Source organism: Spea bombifrons, chromosome 3 (genome assembly GCF_027358695.1).
Source record: "Spea bombifrons isolate aSpeBom1 chromosome 3, aSpeBom1.2.pri, whole genome shotgun sequence".
NCBI classification, from domain to species: Eukaryota; Metazoa; Chordata; class Amphibia; order Anura; family Pelobatidae; genus Spea; species Spea bombifrons.
Genome location: NC_071089.1, coordinates 63,092,258 through 63,114,230, shown reverse-complemented (window position 1 = coordinate 63,114,230; position 21,973 = coordinate 63,092,258). Strand labels below are relative to the sequence as shown.

Sequence of the window (21,973 nt, the reverse complement as noted above, 5' to 3'; positions counted from 1 at the left end):
GAAGGGGGACATGGCTGCAACAAGGGAATGGTGGGGAGTGGGCACGGCCAAACCCACTCACCCACTCTGCTCATGAACTTCTTGTTCGGTTTTGTACTGGTTTCATGTGTCATTTGTTAGTCGTGTGTACAGGAAATAATGTATTTTCAACAGTGTAGTAAATATCACCTGCCTTATTTGCATAACATGCTTTTCTGTTGATACAAAAACATTTTGCATAAATTAGCTGACTGCATACTTCAGGCAGATTCAAAATTATTATTTTTTTGTATGTAATGCATAGGATGTGTCATAGTTGCTATAGTTAGCCCCTTTGTGACAAGTTAGCAGTATAAAGCTCTACTTGTGGATTGTACATTTTCTCATTTGCATGCAAATGTGGTTTTCCCACATTTTTTTTATTTTAAACATTCATAAGTAATTTTTTTCCCAGTCTTAATTCTAAAAACGGTTCATTAATAATGATTGAATAATCATACCCTTCAGTGAAAATAAATCCACCTCAGTCTAGTGTTATCCTGAGTATGACCTCATAAAGAATGCACACAAAGTAATTTTTCATAAATTGATTACCAATTGATTAAGGTTAGAAAGAAAGTCAGGTGATTTATTTAGGTCTTTTCTTTCATAAATTGCATTTTTAATTGCTTTGTTCTAAATTACTCCAGTTTTGTGTTGCTCAAATGCACCAGAGCATGCTGGCAATCATAGCTGGGAACTTTCTGGCTCCAGCTACCCAGAGCCCACCTCGCAGAATGCGGGTAGGAGGTCACGCTGATGTTAGTGGGCAGTCCCGCTGACATCGGTTGGCGGTCCCGCTGATGTTGCGGGACACACAAAGTTTGTTGAAGGGGAAATTGGCAGGGAGTAGGGTGTGTTGCAACGCAACCCCCACAACTTTGCCTGTAGTGACCTAGAGAAGCAGTGCCGTGTCCATCAAGCACTGTCAGACCCTTACTGTTGGAAGGGATGTACTGAACTCCTTAAAATAACCATTGTCCGAGCCTTACTCTTAAATAAGTGTATCTCCTTTTCCCTGGAAAATACTTTAGCAACACCTACATTTATAATCCAGGGCTATTCAGCTTCCGCCCTCGAAGATCACTAACAGGCCAGACATTTTGTGTAGCCCGTTATTGAACACATGATTGAGTCAAGCTGGGAAATGCATAAATCATGTAATACCATTGTTGCCATTTCAGTTTCAGATATTTTAAATTATTTGGATTTTCAGTTTATGAACCCAAAACACATTGATCCTACCATAAGTGTGGCTTCCATGACAGGAATTCCCAAAGGAAGTTAGGTAGAAGGAATGCCTGAACGTTGGTATGATTATATCTCAAACAAAAATACCATCACAAAGTTATTTGGGACACCAGGTACTTTGTTAATGCCATCAGAAATGTTGTTATGCATTCAATGCCTGATTTGTTCTTTCACCGAAATACCTGGAGTTAGCTAACAAGGAAGTGACCCTTGTCTTCGCAGTACATAAATAATCTTCTGTTTATGTTGTGGTCAGACAATTTACAGCTGTGTGCTGTGGAAATTACAAGATGATAACCACAAAAAAAGAGATATTGTGAACATTCAGTCAAGTCTTCACACCACCTGCTTGTTGTTTCATGCTATTTACAAAGAGAACAAGAGAGAAAGAAAATAACATTTTCAGACTGTAAGATTACTCCATGTTTTTCACTGGCTATTGTGTAATTCTTGACCTAATCTATAATTCTCAGTAAAGTACTGCCACCTTGCTTATGGGCTCATTGGATAATCTTTATAATAAGACAGACTTGGGTAACTAAGTAACTAACAAAGTTTCAACCTGTTGAAAATAGTTTGAAATGCAGTAAAGCTTGGAGGTACTTCCAACAAATTAAATGAACTAAGAACATGGGAACTTAAAAAGAAAAGGCTTTTTGCAGCTTGGCTATTAAGGTTGGGTAATGGGGAACTTTTTGGTGTTGAAATCCCAGACAATTTAATTTGTAAAGGATGCTTGGTAGAGGAAATATTTGGCACCTCGTTAATGTCTAAAGATTTGTGCTGCTGTTCTCGGGCTGTGCTATATTTTGCCCCAAAAACAATGATTTGGTAAAGATAAACAAAGCTGTTATTAGACTAGAAGGCCATACTGTTGTTTACAGTAGTATGGGTACCTCTTGGCTAATTTTCTTGGGGATTTTTTTTAAAATAAATTGACAGCATCAGGCATGCCTCCACATAAATTATATTTGAAAGTTGGTGCAATAATAATGATGCTCAGAAATCTAAATTCTAAACAAGGCTTAGCAAACGGAAGGCGTCTAGAATATAATTCTTACAAGCAGTTGAGTATTAGCCGTTTATATGTATTCTAGCTGTGTTATGGTAGCCCAGTGTGGTAGACAAACACCTGACTGTGTATCATACTGCCTGTGGTAAACTATGGCTTCAGACTTAATTACCCAGTTGGATGCTATGTCTAATGAACGTCTGGAGTAACGGACATTATAGCATTGCCATGTTCTCAAAGTGGTGTGGATGCAAATTTGTAGGATGTTGTCAATGATGGCCTACATTCTATAAACATCACTGTGTTTTATGGAGGTAAGTAGATACATGTCATCGTAGAGTCAAAATTGTGTATTTCCTAATTACTATGTAGCTGCCGATTCAGTTGCAAATGATACAAAAAACAGGAGGGTTACAACTAATTAAGATGAATTGAATACATATGCCCCTGAGAGCTTTTACCCACCACCCTTTGGTCTTAGTCTGGCATGGACTTCAAGCATGACGTTACATTACACTTATTTGTAAAGCCACCAGCACTGTTACAATAGCGGGAGAGTGAAAATTCACAACACAGAACTGACCGTATACAGTCTGACAACGACATTAGTACACATTAGGACCTATTGGTACAGAAGGAGAAGAGGGTCCTGCTCTTGCAAGCTTACAATCTATGTTTAGCTTATATAAAAATGTGTTGTTTAACACAGTTGGATTTATGACAGCTTGATAACATATGTCTATATAAACATTCAGCTTCCCCAGATCTTTTTCTCTATAGCGATTCTCATCAGCTCAAAGTTTATTTCGCTTCATCTGAGTTCCAAAACCACACAGAAAATACCATAAAAAAACCAACAACAAGTTTGTCTTTTTTATTAGTATTAACACAGCTTTATGCTACGATGTTTAACGTTCTAGATCTTTAGGAAGTTGGTACTCGTTTAAAATTTAATTATGTGACCGGCTTCTTCATCACTTGAACCCATCTAATAACTTGTATTTGCAAGTCTTTTTGATATGTGATATGTTTGTGACTTTTTGAGCTTTAGTGAATAAACAAGTTTAAACAAATTACTATTCCAACAGTGCAGTTTTCCATGGATTTTTTTGCCAGTGAAGTACTCTAATACAACAGAACCTACTGCCCAAGCCACTCAGGTGTCGTCTAGAACCTCTAATTATATTTTAGGATTAAAAAAGAAAAAAAAAACACACGTGTTCTATATCGGTTCTTAAATATGCAGCTGGGGCATGAATTAATGTTAGAAAGATAGAAAGGCTATAATTTTGTAACAAGTTTACAAAGATCGAATGTAGACTTTACTTACAAACCTTGGTTTTCCATTAAAGGGCACTTATTTGTTCATTTTCTATTTAGGTATTTATTTATTAATGTGTCGACTGTAATAGCATTGCTTAAATCCCATAATATATCCCATAATTTATACTCGATTCACGGTAATACAGATTGGAGAAGTAATTTTCACAGTGGCCCATGGATGACATACCGCTCCTGTTTTACAAGAGCAATCATTTATTTTCTTTCCATAGACGCTGTTTTAAAATTGCGCAGAGCCACCAAGTAGTAATCATCGATCATATCTTATATTTTTGTTGTCATAGCACCAAGGTTAACTTGATATTATGTGGATTATTTTGATAGCTCTAGACAAATCTGATCTGATATTTATTATTCATATTAGTGACCTGTTGTTCTTAAAGAGGTTTTATTGCTTTGCCTTCATGTCATTGCCAGCTCCAGATGGGAAACATGCTTCATGTTATGTTCAGTGATATATTGTAGGTGTGATTAGTTATAGGAAAACATTATTTTTCTTAGACAAATCTTTACATTTTCTACAATTTTCTAAAAAAGCTTATGATCTAGGGTTTTAATGCTATAGGAAATAGGTTAAGTCAAGAAAAGAAATTGACATGTTTCTTGAAGTCGATGCATATTTTATTAATCTGCTCTCTACAATAATACAATTACTCTTACTTTTAAAAACCAGAACCTATCCACTTACCATTGCATATACCGCTCAACTAGGAACAACACTGCCAGATATCTCAAAAGGGATTGTAGAAGAACAATACTATTTCTCCTGGAACCATACATAGATCTTCTGTATAAAATCCTAAACAAAAAGTTACACGATCTTATTGCAGTTCTAGTGCCAAATGCCAATTGGAGCTATGCTGATCAATATGGCAAGGGGCCATCCCTGGAAAGGGCTTAGCTAGCCCGTTTTGTAGTGGAATAGGTAAAGCTTAACAGTATTCCTTCCACACAGGGATCCAAACACTACGGCTAAAGCCCATAGGCATTACCTGGTGCTTCAAATGCAGAGAATTTTCATGTATGGAGACAAAAGTTGAAACCAATGGATTAATTATTCTGATTGCTAAACTCCTACTACCTTAAAGTATCTAATTTTAGGAATAATTTGTATGATACTTGGGAATATAACCCTATTTTTTAACGACCTGCGGCCTCTTCTAATTATATTGTAGATTAAAGGGAAATCTGTTTAGTGCTATTTTAACATTAGTGCCGCCTTTCACCATCATAGAATAAACTAGTCACATATTACTCTGAACTATAATTTATGTGATGTTACCATGCACATACTTGTCATTTTCCATAGGGCGTTATGTTCTTTCTGTATAATCCTGGAAAAGTTGAGTGGTATTGCTGATCCTTCCACAACATCCTCTATTTATCTGTGCTGGTCTAGTAACATTAAACCATCCAGGTCACTAAGCATTTACAAATGAGTGGCTTCAATTATGACATTTCTACAATGCCATCTAAATTACATTTTATGGCATCACTGGACTGTTTCTGCTTTTCTTTACTTGCAAGTGAACTAATGTTATCTGACAGCAAGGATAGTGTGCGGAGAAATACCGCAATGCCCACATGACATCTCTCCATTAAACGTGTACCATATGTTTCAGATCATGGGGCACAAGAGTGTAAATCATACATACTTCTAATGTATATACAAAACTCATTGTTACGCACAACTCATGGCAAACATTTTGAGATTCATTTTTCAAAATAATATCTTTAAATGGTCACGCTGCTAACTTTGGTTGGTTTTCTTAATTCTGTCGGAATAGGTATGTTGAACATTTTGAGTGGCAGCCCTTTCCCTAACCACTGTTCCTACAATGTCCCTTTAACCCCTTCAGGACCGGCGTTCTTGTACTGCGTCTTCCCTTGAGGAGTTTTTTTTTAAATATTTTAATTCCATGTTCGTGATTTGCTTCAAAGCGATCACGTGCACGGAATTGAGGGGGAGCGGCTGCTACGGATCACTGGGGACACCCAGCGGTCTGTAGCAGCCGCCCCTCACGATCCCAGCTAGCAATGCTGGATCGTGCATCATCGATGACGCACCTGGTACATCCCGGTCTGTGGGTGACACCCAACCAGGAAGTACCAGATACGACACCAGTACGGAAGGGGTTAATCCATAACAGTTGTGTATAAAGAGGGTCTCCCGACTGTCATCAAAGTCATAAGTTACAATGATCATAGCCCAGAAAACAAAATATGTAACTCTGCGTTCATCAAGGAAGAAATTCCCCTCCGTCCCCTTCTAAGAACGTAGCTCACTCATTATCACATTTACCAACTAATAGTGATCGGCATGTGTGAGGAACGCACTAACAATGCACAGAGATGATGTTTGATACAGAGACCCGTGAATGGCAGCTATGTCCGCAAGTATGTTTGTTGCTATGGTAGCAGTTTGTGACACTCTTGTCCATTGACGTCACTGCTGTTGTTATATACGTTACCTCGCCCAAGCTGTGCAGCTAATGCGATTTGAGAAAAGTCATTCGCAGACATTGCAGAAGTACTTGTGAGTAAAATGTGCCTGTACTTTAAATTAAAAATAAAACACATTCTTTGAAAAAACCATAATTGGTCAGATTTAAGGTATACATTGTTGTGTGCAGAAAGGCTGCTTTTGGTTGCGGAATAGCCACTGATTATAAAAATGGATATGTTATGAATATAAGAAATGTAACTTGGGTCTGCGTTAATGAGCATTTTCTCATTTGAGATGCAAATCCTTGCGTTATCAGTCATCAAAACTATTTGTATTAATTCATCACGTTATACATACTTCCCAACTTCTATCCCTGGGAATCGGAATGGCAGGGAGTAGAGCTTGGGGGGGGGGCATGGGCAGTGTGCATTCTCTGGTGTCTGAGATACCTGAGAATGAAACTGGGGCCGCTGGGTTGCAGTCCCGAATCCCACTGTCCTGCCGAGCTCTACCTTTCTCCCGAAGAGTAAGACAGAGGTAGAGCTCAGGGATAGAGTGGCAAAATCGGAGGAGGTGAAGTGAATGCATGATAACCTATGCAGCCTCTATTGCTTATTATTATTTATTCTTTTATATAGCACCAACATATTTTGCAGCACTGTACAATTGCAGCCAATTGCTATTAACACAGCTTTACTGGTGATAAATGGTCCCTTACTTTTTGTTCTGACTTCAGAACAGTTTTGCTCAACAGAAAGAAGAAAAGCAGAAGCTAAAGGAACTTTAATAAATTAATTGAATAAAGCTAATCAGTATTATGCCTTGATTAAATCATAGGCGCAAGAAAACTGTATAGCAGAACTTATTCATGGAGAAAAGTCCCAATTTACTGAACAGCAATATCTCCCAAAACACACTCACAGTGGTTCTCCTGAGGTCACGTGCTGCCGCTGGAAATAAAACATGTTGCAGTGACGTGTATTTTATTTTTGAGTCAAGAATCATATTTCTTGTTTTATTACCATACCTCTCAAATGTCCTTTTTTTAAGAGGGACAGTCCTTCTTTGGGACCCAAATCCCTCTGTCCTGCCTTTCTCCCCCGATGCCCCTCTTTTCTAGTACCGTATATGTTCGATTATAAGACTAGGTTTTTTTCGGAGCAAATGCCCTAAAAAATATCCCTCGTCTTATATTCAAGGTTGTCTTCTAATCAGACCTCAAATAGAGGTCTGGCTACAAGACTAAGATCCAGATCTCCTCTCTGGCAGCCTCTGCTGCTGCTGGCATTTCTTCTGGGGGCGGAGCGCCAGCATCACATGACCTTCCGGTGCTCCACCATAGAAGCCCCCGGCGGAAGTGCCAGCAGCAGCCGGTGAAAGTTTGCGGGGGGTTGCGCACAGACAACCTCCGCTGCTGCCGGTACTTCTGCCAGGGCTTCTATGGTGGAGCACCGGAAGGTCATGTGATGTGGGCGCTCAGTCATAGAAGCCCCGGCAGAAGTACCGGCCACCAGCAACGGAGGTCTGCATCGCACAGAGCTCCACCAGCTGCCCCACTAGACACCAGGGAGTCTGAAGCATGGGTCACAAGTAAAGGGATGCAGTGGTAAGTCGGGGGGGCGGGGTTCAATGGTTTTCTCTAGGCAGAGTGGCATATAGGGGTGTATAAGGCATATCTGGGGGGCAGAGTGGAAAATAGGGGTGTATAAGGCATATCTGGGAGGCAGAGTGGCAAATAGGGAGACAGAGTGACATACAGGGGGTATAAGGCATTTCTGGGGGGCATAACTGGGTCAGAGTGACAGTTTCTTCAATCATAGTTTTTATTAAATATGAAAAAATAGTTTACATGTGGATTAATATTTACTAGTAAAACTTTTTTTTCCTTTAGGGTAGTCTTATATTCAGGCTTTTTTTTTTTTCCTAAATTAATATTCAAATTTTGGGGGGTCGTCTTATAATCAGGGTCATCTTATAATTGAGCAAATGCGGTAGTTTTCTTCTGAATGTCTTACTGTGGTGATACATTAACAGTCCTGTAAAGCCCTGCCCTGACACCCTAGGCTTAGGCCTATTCGACCTAGACCAGAATACACCTCTGTTGCTATCCTCATCTATATTTTGTATGTTGAGTCTTTTATTTGTTTCCTATTTTGCGCTGTTATACTATGTAGTACAAAAACATGTTTAGAAACATTGCCAGAGTTTGGTTTTACATTGAGTTCTTTTGTGTCAGTATTTTTACCATTTTTAGAGTAATTAGCATTAGTGGGTAATGCTAATAGTAGACAGAAAGTACTTGCATGAGATAATGTCTTTAAGTGTATTCCCATGCCAGAGTGTGCTGGTGCTTAGGGAATGTTCTCTTTCCTGTAAACTGATGTCAGCCATTCGAAGTAGTCATTTCTACTTCTTAGACGTCTTGCGTACTTACCACTGGTAACACTTGTTTGTTTTGCTGAAAGATGAGAATGATCGTTTATTGTTTACCAGTCCTTACAAGCCTAACCCCTACCAAGAAGAGTATATCCCTTGAGGAGACCAGAAGCCTAACTAGGCAGCAGGTAGTCCTTGTCCTCAAAAAGTACACAGAGCCCCCCTTGTGAAATGCTGGTAGGAGGTCCCTTGGACGTCAGTCCACGTCTGGGAGTTTCCCGCGTAGTCACCTGGAGACCTGGAGAAGCGGATCTCCAAGTGACTATGGGGAAACTCCCGGTCGTGGGAGTGGCGTTGTGGTACGCCCCACTGCCCGCCCACTACCCCTCCAAAAATTGTGTGCGCCCTGGAATGTCAGCAGGATCATCCCCTTTGTCCACAGGACCACCAGAGTCTCCGGGCAAAACCCATAGAGTTCCCAGGTATTAGTGTCTGTGTTGAAAGTCTCACAGGGCATGACAACACCAAGGGCTTTATTGTAGTTTTTGTAGAATGCTTTACAAGATGGATGAAGTACGTGGGATTTATTGCATTTAAGAATAACCTCTTAGGTGAATGATCCGTACATGATATACTGTCTGAAATAGAGCTCCACCATTGCGTGTATAAGGACTGCACAAGAGATTTGGGATTTCACTATTTATTATGCAGTTATGTTCTTGTATTTCAAGTGGTCACAAGGACAAGGTTTGACAAATATTTCCCACAGTTTATCACCACAAATTACAAGACTGTATAGTTACCCCTTTCTCCTGGTGTTGTGAGAAAGATAAAGTATTAAAACAAAGTTTTATTATTGGATATTTTCAGTTCCAGTGAAACCAGTCAAGGTGACTCCCCAGGCTTTGGATGCTGAAATAAGACCTGTTTTAGAGAGATTTCAGCAGGAAACAGTTACTTCAAAATTATTTTTATTATTATCTTTCATTTATTTAACAGTAACATTTTATGCAGCACTTCTTATAGAATACACATTCGAAAGGTATGACAAAACTAGACTTGACGGACTAAAACAGAGCATTATGCTTGTTAATGAGCGCTGTGCTCTGCTTAGGGTTAGATGTGTGTTTCATACCCTGCCCCTGGCGCTGAAAGAGAAGTATCAAAACCGAGACCTATCAGTGCATCCGCATTGTATTCATAATAATCATGAATTGATTTCAGTTCGGAAACTTAAAACCCTAGACATATATGTGAAATCTTAACCAACGCTTTTGACCGCAACCCATTTTTTCCTGTGATGCTATAAATTGGCAAGTTTGGACTCCAACTTACCCAAGCTTCCTTCATTAAGATGGTGTATCTTTGGGTTGGTGAACATTGGACAACAACAGTTTCATTCTCACGCATAAGAGAAAGCAAATGTTTAGTAGAAGAAATAGAAATACTGATCACATGGTAGTAATTATATGGTCTCTGTCAAAATGATGTGACACACAACATGTGTCTTGTTTACCCATTTACCCGTTGTACAGTACTGCAGAATACGATGGGGCTATATAAAGCAATAAATAGTTATATATGTTTGTTTAAGTAGTACACAGCAGATTGAATTCTATATAAATCTAACTCCTTTTTTTTCTTTTTTTTTCCAGGCCCAGGAACTGACAATTGACCCTAAAATTGAAACCCTTTGCCAAAACTGCTGTCAGCAAGTGGACAGTGACTCTGTTTACAGCTAATAACCTTTTCATGAAAACTGCATCATTCTCCTCAACTTACAAAGACTGTTAACTGAAACCCCTATCACCCCAAGTACAGGCCCTTCCAGGATTTTATTATATATATTTTTTTCCCAACTTCTTTTTTTCACTTATGCAAATTCATCTTCACAGGATGAAACGAAAGGAACCTGCAGTAGGGAGTATGATGTAATCGTGATACAGTTGTCCTGTAAACAGCCTTATAACGCAGAAATTAGAAAGAGCTGAGAAGCCAAGCTTGTTCAGAAGTCTCGACTTAACCTTCCCAGCCCAGAAGTGGTTAATATTCTATACAATGTTAACGCTTTGTATACCAGAGAGGAGCCAAAATATTGTTCATCTGCCTGGTATTTTAAGGGAGATGGTGTTGAATATGTATGTATTTTGGTTTTTTGTTTAATTTTTAAGTGGCTAGTTGATTTCTTCCCCCCATATAAGTAGATATTTTTAACTGGTAAGCATTCATATAAGCTAACTGATGACCCAAGTGTGTTCTGCCGCCTTCTTTCTGTCTAAGACTCAGTTTTCCATGGAAAAGACTATTTACTTAACATTTTGATTTCCGTTTCAAACCTACCTGTATTTTTATGAAACAATGAGGCAATTCAGGGATAAACATATGTTGCTGACATGGTACTACTTCTTGTCATCCCCAATCCAGATGTACACTGCTGTATTTTACTAATATATATCCTGAAAAGTGGAGTTTTTACAATTTCCTTTTATGGTCCTAGTTTTATTCTCTCCTGCTTTCTCTTTTCCTAGTGTTTTCTGTTGCTTTTTTTGTTTGTTTGTTATGTACCAAATATGTCTGGAAAGGGTTTGCGAAACAGCCGTCAAAACAATGCAGCTGTTGTTAATAGGCTAGGAGATGTATACTAAAGTGTCTGTACATTCAAGGGCACTACCTGGGTCTTCCATGGGCTCACACTATAAGAACAATCCATCCTGCAAATCCAGAGCCCATATACCGGAATAATAAAATGATCCTACAGTGACGCTCGCTACATATGCGTGTATGAGTGTGAATGAAAGAATGAGTCTTGTTTATTTTTCAAGATTTTCTTTATATAAGGCCCTTCCATTGTACACTTTTATCAGGTCTGGGTTTGCTTTCTCAAACTTCAGGCTCTCTTTTTTGCTTAGTTTGGGCCTTTTTTCCCTTGTTTTGTGTGTGTATGCATGGAAGAAGGAGAGGGGTAAGGCGTGGGGGAATAAAAACAACACCAGTGGTACATCATTGCAACTTGGATTGAAGTACAGAAACTTTGAATTTTTTTCAGTGGATGCCTACTGTACTTCACGACATATGAAGAACTTTTTTTTTTGTTTTCCTTTGCATTATGGCATTATGAATATAAATATATAAATATATTTTGTTATGTACAGAGATGAATCATTATGCATGGGTGTTAGGGAAAAAACCAAACAAACTAGCATTTCATCCAAAAGCTATTAGAGCATGTGTTCCCATGGTGATCTGTTTATCATATAATATGTTGTGTACTCATTAATCCCCCTTACTACTATTTTGCACCAATCAAAGCGATACATACCAGTAAGCGGAGCTTGTAATTGTGAAAGGAGGTTCACTGACTGCCGGTAAGGTCCTTACAATCACACCCTCTCTGCAGCTCCTATTTGCTTGGGAGCGTTCACGCCTCAAACAAGCAGATGGCCCACCATGGAATTTGATTAGTAAGACTAAAAATCTTTAATGTGTTCTGTCTGCTGGAAAAGTTTTGATTTGTACTGTAACCATCATGTACATTTTGCTTGTTCTTATATGATCAACAGCTCATTTCAGGAAATGACAGCCTATAGTCACAGTATGCCCGGCACACGGGCAGTTTCTCTGAGAAGTGGGAAAATATTGGCTGAAATCTGTATTTTGTTATTTATTTGGTAAAGCTGTGGTTAAAACTGAACCCGTGAGCCTCTAGTTTGAGAAATAGTAAGGTTAATTTATGTTTAATAAAAATATGAATTTCTACATTCAGTGGACTTCCATTCAGGAAGTTAGCTTTGCACATTCATTCAAATGGTGTCCCTGTGAAATAAGGTTATGGTGCTAGAATGAAGAAAGTGGGGTAATGCTTAAATATAGCATCAGAAATGAAACAGTATTTGGAAGCAATGGTAAATGAAGCAAAGTCGTTATTTTTATTTTTCATTACATAGATTGACTGTCCTTAAATATATAACCAGAAGGTTTCTTAATAGGGACCCCATTTCTGCCATGTTAGCACCAGTGCTGTCAACTTCCATGGAACACAATTTGTAGAAATAGGAATTGTCATTTGTTTAAATAGACAAATAGGAACTATACGTATATTTGATGCTTTATGTTCCCTTCTAGGAGTTTACAGCATTTTTGTTATTTGGTCTTTTAATGCATTAGGAGCAAGTTTACATGAACAATGTGGTTCTGCTGTGGTAAGGGTTCAGCTTCTTTGATTCCCTTTACCACACCAAAGTATGATTTACCACACCAGTCCTTTCTACTTCTAGAGTTAGGTAGCCCCCATCTAATAAATGGTTAACTGTGACCTGACCAGGGGCTTCTGATCGTCGCTGCATTTAGTGAATTTGTGTTTTATTGTTTTACTTGAATCTTTCAACATGATTATTGATGTTGACCTAAACTGTACTAACAAACTGAAAAGGTTGAAGAACATTATTACTGAAACTAAATCATGCTAACTAGATGGAATCTTGGAATAGCCAAAGTGTGCATAAGGACCTAGAGAAGAACCATAAGCATACCTAGGAACTTCTTCCCCTGGGGGTGTGACTGTGATTAAGGTGTTGGACTAGCCACACACAAGAGGCGGAGCTAGTCCCAGTTAAACTTTGAAAGGGAGGAGAGGGGGTGTAACCTGGGCAGAGTGTGGGCGTGGCCAGATGCTACCTCCCTGTCTGGAAGTTGAACCTACTAACCTGGATGCCCCAGCAAGTTCCCCGGTATGATTATATGACTCACGTCTATAGTTAAATGCTCTGTCTCTCAGAAAGAATTTAGATCACCAGTTATCAACCATTTATTTCCCTTGCTACAGTGGTAGATTCCTCACTCAAAATAGTTTTTAGACTAGCTTTCTTGTCAATATTTTTTTTTTAAATGTTACTACAAACAAAAGTAGAAATCATTACAGAATGTATATAGAATATCCCCAAACAAATGAAATAAAACACTAAATGCTCTAAATACCTTTAGATAATTTTACATTTTTTAACTCTTAAATGAAATAGCTCGTGTTTTAATTTTTCAATAGCGTTATTGTTTTTACTTTTTTCAGCTTTTACTAAGGTATGTAATTCTTGTATGGCCTTTAACTCATTATTATTGAATTCCTTATATCCATCTGATTTTATTTGAAAAGCAGCCTTAACAATTATTAAATGCAACAGAGAACAATGAACAAAAAACTTTCATTTTAATATGAACATACAGTTTTCCAGCTCTAGATTTAGCCTCTAGATGCTCTAGATGTCAACATCCATGCCAAAATGGTTATAAATATAACCACTAATATAACTATTAAAATTAGTAATAATTGATTTAATCAAGACAAAAAACTCAATATTTTAAATTGTCCAAACCTGGTGCTGATAAAGGGACCTCATTAGAGTAGCCATGGTGTCAATCTTCTACAGTGTAGCTCTAAGGAACCCCAATGTTCTAAAGAGTTGCGTTCCACCAAAGCGTAGACTATATCTGGTTGCGTTGATGACGGGCCCAGTCAGATAGAACTTCCTATAGCGTTTGAAGTGATCATCGTTGTAATGATCCTTGGATCGTCTGAAAAGTAATTGTTAATTGGAACACTGTAGCATTTCCGTGGAGAGTTGTATGATGTAGGTGGCATGTTTGAGCCATGGTGCTGCCATGGTGCTGCTAATAGCTCTTCTGCAAATACACCTATTAAAGGCAGCTATTTTGTCATGCCATTTTAGTCCTAGACAAATATTGTTTGCGTAAGTTATAGGTTCTCTACTAATCAAGCTGAAATGTTATTGAGAGGAGGGACAAGGAGAAAAGACCCAGTACTATACGTCAGTATTTATATGTAATTAAAAATCATGTGAAATTTATTTTCATCAGTGTAATGTAGCAGAGTACCTTTCTTTAAACAGTTACTTACAATGGTCAGGCAATGTATTGATTCAGATTTCAATATTGGAGCTAGACACATTAATGCACTCAAAAATGAACATATTTAATAAAGAGTTGTGCATCAAAATGCATGGCAGCGTCAAGTCTTTTGTACGTCTAATGTGGCATTAAGAAAAATCCTGGGAATAATTATTATGGTGCATGTCAGCTAATGTGTGTTCGGAAAATGTTGTTTTAAACATACCATAGTAACCAGTTTCTATCAAATACAAAAATAATAGGATTATAGATTTTTATGATAGAAGGGAATCACATACCTGTAATTCTCCAATTGAAGTGTCTTTCAGATTGTACATGCAGTATTTATTGTGAACTGTGTCTAGACCACAAGGTTTGCTTTGCATATCTATACCTTAAAGGGACAGGCTGCTGCAACAGCTCAATGATGAATGAATGTAAGTACTTAGTACTTTAATGTGCATTCTTTACACTTTGAAAATCTTGGGCGCAATTCTCCCATTGAATATTATGGGGAACTGACATCTAGCAAAGTTGGGGAAACTCCAAGCAATGGGGAATAAGGGGGCAACAGCTTCTTGTCTCATGGCGAAGAAAGAAGTTGGTGTAAAAAAACTGACACCGTGGTCTTCCGATCTTAAATGTGTAAATGTTTAAGAACTAACATGAACAAGTAATTAACAAAACATGATTTTTCCTTTTTTTGTATTATTTTTATTGTCAAAAATGTCTGTAGCACACATATTAATTGCAAGTTATCTTAAATAAACCAATATGAACCTCAATAAATACTCCCAGCAATCCTCAAAAGCGTTTATCAATAAAATCATAAATAATGATAATAATAATAATTTATAACCTACAAAATGGAACCAAATCAATTCTGTATCTGAAAGCTGCTTGCCATTTCTGCTGCTCATTCATTTTTGTTTCTGATGGTGCTGTAAAGCAGTCTGCTGCCTGGGTGCACTTCTCTGGGATCTGTATACTTATAGAATCCATAATGCAGCAATGGTCATATAAATCAGGTTTTAAAGGTGCATGGCAAATTACAATAGGATGAACCAACTTGGCACGCTTGAGATCCCCTTATTAGTTTTGCAAATCCAGTCCTAAAAGGCTTTCTATCTGAACAAATGATTGCTAAGTATACACCACACAGCCAACTTTTATTAAAGAGATAAAGCCAGGATTAATTTCAACTGGGACAATAACTTTTAACTCGAAAGTCTAGCAAGGGAAGCCTTCTATATTCAAATTTCATAAGAAATGCAATACCTATAAAATATGAGAGGATTTTACAAGGGCATATGTGATCAAGATGAGAAGGGGAGAAATAAATGCCCTTGGCACAAGAAAGAAATTGATGTAAGCAGTGCAGCACCGTGTAATGACCCTTAATCATCAGCTACCCAGTTTTATTCTGCTCTTGTAATTCGTCCCTTCTTTGCTTGAGAGACCACCGGTTAACTAGTATTGATTTTCCTGACTTTGATCTGCTGATCTTTCTGGCAGCAAAGGGGATTCATTAACAACAAAAAAAAGCCTTGACAAATGTGGCCATCAACACTGGCTTTTTATTGTAACTCTGAGTGGTGAAATGGAATGGCAGGAATAGAACGCTTCCCAGAAACTGTGATTAAAAGCAGAAAAACATAAAGAAGGAAATACTTGGCCTCCAGTTTACCCTTTTTTAATAGTCGTTTTTGTTTTTTTCTTGTGATGTATATTTATATTATGACAAGTGCTAACTAACCAAAATGTCAAAAGAACCCATAATAGGACATCTAAGCTACCCAGAATGTTTATCATCCTCCTGTTTGGCCTTTATGTCCGGAGGTTAGGGGAACATTAAAAGGATATGGAATTCAGGCTATTCAGCTTTCATAATTTCTTGTTCACGACGTGACTAGTGTCCCAGTAACCCAGTCTGCTGCAGTTTGGCCTATTGTAGTCCAACTTGTGGCAATGAAGGGTTTTTGGTACTGCCATATTGCCAGAAAACTGTGATTGTGATTATTTTTCTTTGAATAGTTATTTAGAAATATCCCACAACTTCTATAAAAACTCCATTGAATGTGGAGAAGTGATTTTCTGCCATATTATGAACTTTATTAAAATGAATATCTATAATATGATATGCAGAGTTAACCTTATTCTACAGGACCTATGAAGAATAAAAATGCATCACACTGACTACATGTGGTGTGTTATCTTATTCATTTATTAATTATTCATTTTAGTACCACAACATACATTTATTGGTGCACACAGGATAAAAAAATTCAGTAATTAATTTAGAAGTGGTTTTATCTTCATTCAAGCATTCAAGGTACAAAAAGGTGTTCTATTCACCAAATGAATGGGAAACCACTGAACTGAAGGAGTATATTGGTAAATATTTATTCACGATAACGTACATTAAATCTCATCTGTTTCTATCCTTGTGTCGTATTATTACTAGTGTTACTTTGTCACACCAGTTTCTTTTACACATTGTTAAAGAAAGGAATATCATAGTCGCCTGTGTTTTATAGTTTACGTGTTGTCAGAGAAACTGTTTAGTGTGGATATAGATTGAAATAATTTACACTAATTGCCACGTGAAAGTAACTGCCACACACTATACTACCTTTTTTACCCATCAATCTGATTTGGAAAAAAAAAAAACGTTCCCTTATTAATTGCAATAGAAAAGCACTGCTTTACCCAACTTGGTGTTAGTAGGTATTGCCTTGTGTATTCAATTTTAAATTGTAATCTAGTTTGTAAATCAGATTGGTGATGCATGTAAATAAAGCATAATGGATCTCTGAGTATGTTGACTGTTTGCGGTTTATTCACCTACGTGAGCTCATTAAAAAGGCAAGTAAGCTTCATTATTGTAGCTGGGTAAGCCAGTATGGGAAAGGCTTAGCTTGTGACAACATTGGAGAACGTGAACAGAAACCAAGCATGCTCAGTCACCTCTTGCATTGCCATCTTTGGGTCCTTGTGAGCGTCCATATGGACACACACACACAAGGGCTATTTTGCTGTAGCTGGTTCTTCTGGCTTAGCTTAGGGATGACTTTGTTTGTACTGCGCCACTGGCCTCCGCATCCACGTCTACTCATGATATGTGTGGTAACTAGCAATGTACTTGTGTCATATACATATCTTTGACGCTGCCCTAGGGTTAATGACATCAGCTGCTCCCTTCCTGCCACCATCACTCTTCTGACTGCTGGCTATGACATCATATCCAGGGGCTACGCCTTTTAGAAATCTGCTGGCTGACACCCCTCAAGGCCTAGTCAGCCAAGGCCAGCGTACGCCACTGACTATAACTAGTCAGTTATGAAGTCTCAAGTTTAAAGAAGGGATATATTAAATATGTCTTTAGTATAGGCAAGCAGTTGTGGTGTTTTATTTGTGTGTTTTGTTTACTGTCTTTATTTCCCTTTTTATTACTTTAAGAAGATCAAGTTAACAAGTGATGCTATTACTGTATTTTAAATCCTTTATCAGTTTATTTTTCTTAGTCACTCACACAACCGGAAGTTCTCTCCCACACGCTTCATTATTTATTTATCTTTGCATCCACACAACAATATATGCTTGTGAGTGGATACTATGTGTATATTATTATAGTTAATGTGTTGGCGGAGGGTACGTTACATGGTTTAACAAATGTAAGATATGCATGTATGAAGAACAGCAGGGAAGAGTGGGCGTTTGGAATTGGAATCATGTTCACTCTCTGTGCAGATATCTCTTTGTCCTCTCATCTTTACAATTAATCCAACGTTCCGTTTGATCTTTCAAATAAAAAGCCACAGTTTATATTTCAAACACTATATAAATGAAACTGGGAGAAATACTGTTAAGTCCAGCTCTACAGATGAGTAAAGTACAATGGCGACGGTGATAAAAACATTTTTTTTTATTACTTAGGCTTTAGTAAATAGTTATATTTTCAACAAATCCCTTGGTTTTAAGACAACTTGAGTACTGATAGACCAACATCTCAGTAGAGGCCATGTGACTGGGAACTTCAGAATCTTCAACCTTAAATAGAAAAAGATTTGTGTGAACATCTGTGCTTTCTCTAAAATAAAGAATACATATGAGTGAAAACTTTAAGTGGTTATTTATAAGGCACAATACTTCACTTTAAAACTGGTCGTATCACCATAGCAACCAATGCAATGGTCAGATTAATGGGTACATTCCGTTGGTTCCTATGGTAATAAAATCACTTAAAACTTTTCACCAGAAGAGCCTATAATAAATTATTCTCTCAGTATCTGAAAGAATAAGACATTTCTTGGAGTGACAGAACATGGAAAGGACTTATTCATAGGCTTCTCTAATCACAATTCGGTGTTTTAATGCTTTTTTTCTTGGTATTTAAAAAACTGAAACACCTACATGAATATAAAAATAAGATATTTTAAGAATATTGAGATACTGGAAGACACTGTATTAGAACCCCTTAGTGGCAAAGAGTATTAAATAGTTGGGTTTAATGAAAATTGGAGTGGATTTGCGGATTCAGAAAGTTCTAATATGCATTGACGCACCACCATCAAGAAATTCTAGGCAGGATTTCAGCCTATAAAATACAGTATGATGTGTTACCGTGTTGAAGGCTATTTTACATGTTTGCTCATGATGTTCTCAGCATAATGAAAAATACACAGACTCATGCAGACACTAGATATTGTGTAAAATGGCTTTCACAACAAAACCATTGTCTCTTGGGAAGATTTTACACAAACATCTGTGTTCCATTTGAAGTAGACATGAAATGTCTCCAGGAAGATGGAGTAACTGCCTTGAGCTATACGGTCATCAGGCTGTGGAATGAAAACATTGAAACAGGAACCACACCCATGTGCCAGCTAGACATCTCAAGTAACTCTAAGAATCCCAGAGCACTTCCAAACACATATCAAACACCGATTCGCATAACCAGAATGTATTTAAAGTTAAATCACATGTAATGGAGGTTTTCTGCTTTGTGTAATTATCCTTAAAGACTCAAAGGAAGACTAAATACTTGGAATGTATTCTATGGTCTAGTAGCATTCTTCATTGTGAACTATGGTAAATAAATGACTAGTCACCATGATGCAAATAGAGTTTGTTTTTATAGCCAGTGGTAGCAGTAAAGAGATTAGTGATCCCTATAACCAATTACATGAACATAATCTGATTACAGGAGACTCTGAGTATATCACTGGTGATTACTGCCCACTCCCTACCAAGCTCCTCCAATTTCCTTGCCTATTAGAAATTAGCCCCACACCTGTGTGCAGCTAGCCCGCCATCCGTCCCAGAGAAGTAGTTGGGGGATAACTCAAGTCTGGTTTTAGGACATCCAAAGGCATGTCCATTCATTTGGTAGCATCATAATCATTTGGTTATCTCATCAGCCTTATCACCCTGCACAATGTTTTTGCTCAGTAGACCTTCTTATGGGTCATTAGGTCTGCTAGCACATACCCATACTACCCATAGTGATGGCTATATCTGAGGAGCCATTAATGGCTGACTGCACTACACAACTGACCATTGTATCTACTCATGTTGATGTCTTATCTTATGACTGGATAATTTAAAAACTATGGTGTGATGGAAGATGAGGGACATTTTTGAAAAATTGGTTCATAGAAATAGTGATCACTTATGCCAAACTTTGTAAGTGATGACACATGGTCATGGGTGGTAAAGCCAACATGTTTAGGTTAGTTCAGAGACAGAAGGGTGGTAAGAGAACATACAGGTTGTCATACAACTCTTAATTTTAAGCTATGTTCAAATGCATGTACACACAAACAACTTGTATGTGTAGAGCATGCTGCTTTAGTCATGTTTAAGTTGAATTGACTTTTAAGTGAATAGACTAAGAGTTTGCTAAAGAATGATTTTGTGTTACCACCTAGAGAATCGAAGGAAGAATTTATATATATATATATAAAAAAAAACTTTCGCAAAGCGGGAAAAAGCCAACTGTGTTTATTTGATTCCAATAAGCACAGTCTGACCATGAGTTGTGATATAAGTGTATGCATATGTCTAATGAAGCTGGAGGTTCACATTACCAGCAAGGAATGTTACCAAGCAACACAAGTAAACATTCGTCCCCTGGGGTCATATTTACGTTCCTTCATTAACATTTTTTTCATATATGAATTCCACCATTATACATTTATTTGGCTCCACAAAGAGATAGAATTGGAGACTGATTACCCAATAAAATTTTGTTACATTCAACAAATAAATGCAAATACAGAAGAGGAAACTCTCCCTGTGAAAATATACAAAAAGAAATTGGAATGAAAATATAAGCAATGCCAGAAAACAATAATAGTTTCTCACATCGAACCTTTAAACCCCTTTACTTATCTAACTGCCTTCTTGCCCCACTAATGCCTACTTCTGCCTGACAAATTGCACATGGTTTTCTCTGTTAGGCCATTTGCCAGCAGCACAAGAGTCATGTGCGCCTGTAAAGCAATGTAAGGTCCTCACTTTAATAATATTAATAAACCCTTAAGGACAGGGTTGCTTTTTTAAAAAAAAATTGTACCCTTTGTGACCGAGGCTATTTTAAGATTTCTGCTTTGTTTGTGTTTAACTGTATTTTTTTTCTTTGTCATTTATTATGACCATACAAATAAATATTGGGTTCTTTCAAGACAAGAAGGGCAAATAAAATATTGAGGAAAAAAACATATTTGAAAAATATTTTACTCATCTACAAAAGTTAATAAAAAGCCTGCTAAATAAATTCTGATATTTTTCCTGAGGTTAGCCTAATGTTTTTATGTTTTTTTTGTTGCAAGTTATAGAGCAATAAGTAAAAGCTGCATACTTCTATTTCCAAACCATTTTTTTGAAATCTGGTCATCCTGTGTCTATGTACTATTTGGGACATCATTAATTCAATTCAATTGAACCATATATTTTTGAAAACTCCAGGGTATTTCAAACGCTAATTCTACCACCAGCCTTTGTCAGATTTTGTGGTAGTCATTTGTTTTTTTCCACACACATTGTACTTCAGGAATGAATTTACAGCTTTTGGTATATGTCACTGCCAAACAACACCCCAATATGTGCTGAACAACTTCTCCTGAGTAGAGCGATACCACCAGGTAAGTTTGTTGCATTGTTTGGGGCTTAAAGGCCACATTTGGGAGGTGTGCATGTGTCAACCTGGAATTTTGCAACATCTGAAAATTATTTGTGTCTTGGAAAACACAGTTAATGGAGTCACCCTAGAGATATGTGTTTGGGATCCTGGGTTGCCCTTGCCATTCATTTATCACACACATGTGTTAGTGCAGAAGAGGTTAAACATATTAAGCATGTGTGCTTGACAGCAAGGGCTGATCCTATTGTTAGTGGCACCTGGGTGCAATGTATCTTCGGCACCCCTCACTGTGACTAAAACACACACTAACATGCAAATTCACTCTAGCACTCATTGTAACACCACAACATATACATAAACAAACTAATCTTCCACCACTCCTTCAGAACAATAACCCTAGGGTCACCCATGACACTCTGACACTCTAACAACTATTACTACGATACACTAACACCATATGTTAACGCCAAATACTAACATGCGCTCA

The 21,973-nt window shown here is 37.6% G+C and overlaps 1 protein-coding gene across 1 annotated transcript in view; it reads left to right on the top strand.

Annotated features, from left to right (window-relative positions):
• Positions 1 to 11,205, top strand: part of FOXO3 (forkhead box O3) — a 59,852-nt gene extending 48,647 nt beyond the window's left edge. The window contains exon 3 of the mRNA XM_053459950.1: positions 10,100 to 11,205. The gene's annotated coding sequence lies outside the window, so the exon portion shown is untranslated. The remainder of the gene's footprint in view (positions 1 to 10,099) is intronic.
• The last annotated feature ends 10,768 nt before the right edge of the window (positions 11,206 to 21,973 follow it).